Here is a 2,376-nt window from a genome sequence, read left to right as displayed (position 1 = left end):
ATTGGTTGGTTGGAGCAATGACGTAAGCCGACCGGAGGCCGCCCCCGCGCCTTTGTGGGAAATGTAGTTTTATTCCCTCCCCAGCCAGAATTAATACACTGGCCCGTCTCCACGTGGAAACTACAAAAACCAGGCCGCGTTGCGAACGGTACGCAACAGAATCTGAAATACGGCGCCACTGTTTATTTGTTGATTTTTGCAGGGTGAGTGACGGGAGTTGTATGCGTCTGCCTAACACAACTAGGAACAACTTTTCACCTGTTCTTTTCTGGTGTGATTCCATGCCCTGGCGTTTGTGTGTCATGGATTTCAAACAATGCTAGGCAAATACCAAAGTTCTAACGCAAAGTTCGGGCCATTTGGATTGTTTAAGAAGGAACTCTGCTGGAATTTATCCTTAGTGTCTACTTCTAAAAATATAAATGGGACGTCTGGTTGGCTTCCATGTAACTAAAATAGTTTATAATAGAATACGGAGTGAATATGTATTTCCCATATTAAAAGATGCACAAGAAATTGTCATTAGTCTCTTACGTATTCCATTTTGCGGTCCGTCCTGGCGTCCTTCTAATGTAATTGAGCTATACGTATAACCTGCACCCGCAAAAATAATAATAATGATGATATAATGGATGGAGTCTTAATATCTAATGGGCTGTGCTAGCAGTAACTTTAGATTAAGTTGGGTAAATAGCCTGTGTTAGATGTCTGTGGTCCTGGGCATTGTCTTTTTCTACCTTTTGACTCCTCGGGGCAAAGGTTCGCCCGTGATATATTTAGTCCTTCACTGCTCAGTTTTTCTTCTTGAAAACATCTGCACTCAGTAAAGGTTGGGTATTGTTATTTTCCACCTGTCTTAACTTTGTTTTTTGGGGAAATTTGTCTTGAGTTCATAATTTAATGTTCTATTTATGTTTTTCAGATTGCAGTTGAAACACTATGCATTGTATGTTTCCTTTTTCCCCCTCCTTCACGTATTCCTGTACTCGAGACTTAAAGACTTTTTCGCTGTTCTTAATCAGGATACTTACCTGTCATACTGATGTATCGCAAAAGAAACTTACCTCAGTGCTAACAAGAATTATGTAATTTATTCTCTGTACTTTCATCTAAAATTTAGTGCCTTCTGTCGTCTTTCTTCCCTCCCTCCCTTTTCTTTTTCTGGCTGCGTTTAAGATGTTTTTGATATTTTTGTGGTTTCACACTGATGAATCTAGGTATGCAGGCATTCTTTCCTTCCTTCCTTCCTTCTTTTTTTCCTTAAAAAGAAAATGTCAAGCCATGCTTAGGATTTGAAAGCGTTCCCGAATCTCAGGATTAGTATCCTGCAATAGTTGTAGAAAATTCTCAACCATTCTCTCCTCAGGCTTACTTGTTTCCTATTTTCTCTGTTATCTCTTAGAATATCTATAGGACATTTGGAAGACTTTCTGCCTTTATCATCCATTTCTCTTAATCTTTCTTATATATGGTCCATCTCAAAATTTTCAAATACTTTTCATTTTTAGAAGTTTTATTTGGTTCTCTTTTCGAAGCGTTTTCTAATTTCCAATACAAATTAAACATAGTCTGTATTCTGTGTCTGTTAAATCCAATACTGAAAATTTTGTGGGTCTTTGGTGCTGTCTGTTGTTTCTTCCAGCTTTTGTTCACGGTGCCTGTTTCCTTGTGGGTTGCGATTTTGGACTCTGCACTCATGTTTCTGGGGGCTGTAACTGTGGTGATTCTTTGAGGCCAGAGTTAAAATTGAGTTTTCCTAGAGAATATTAAAACTTGCTCTGCCAGTTGCTTGAAGGCGCCATCAACCCTAGGACCAGATTAAATTCTCCACATGAGGTTCATTGCATTGCACAGATAGATTGAATTTGGGCCTCAAATCTAAACGACTTGTTATAGATTCTCAGGAGTTGTTTTTTTTTTTTTTACCTTCCCTTGGTTCCAAAGTCAAGACAGGTATGTTTCCTTACTGACCTGTGCAGCAGGTTTATTTCTCATTCACCCTTAACATGGGCAGTGTAGCCCTTTGGGGTCCCAGATTTTTGTTTCCTGTTAAACTCCTCCTTTTAAATGTGTCCTTGGCTTTATTTCCTGACCCTGGCATGCTGCACAGCTATCAAAGCAGGAGCTCTAGGTGTCTAGAATTTGACAGATAATCTCTTAGGAAAAGCCCATCTTGGACCTCACTTATTTCTCAGGATAGTCTCATTTTTCTTTCTTTTATCCCCTCTGCGAATTCCTTCATTTCCTACCGGTTTGTCAACGTATTTAATTTTTTTTAACCAAGCATTTTTTGTTGTTTTCAGCAGGTGGCTCATTCCAAGTAGCTAAAATGGCATAACTGTCAGAAATAGAAGTTCATCATTTCAGTGTAAACTG

This window comes from Equus asinus, chromosome 1 (genome assembly GCF_041296235.1).
Source record: "Equus asinus isolate D_3611 breed Donkey chromosome 1, EquAss-T2T_v2, whole genome shotgun sequence".
Classification (NCBI taxonomy): Eukaryota; Metazoa; Chordata; class Mammalia; order Perissodactyla; family Equidae; genus Equus; species Equus asinus.
The sequence above is the reverse complement of the archived record's forward strand: the minus strand, read 5'-3'. Positions refer to the sequence as shown.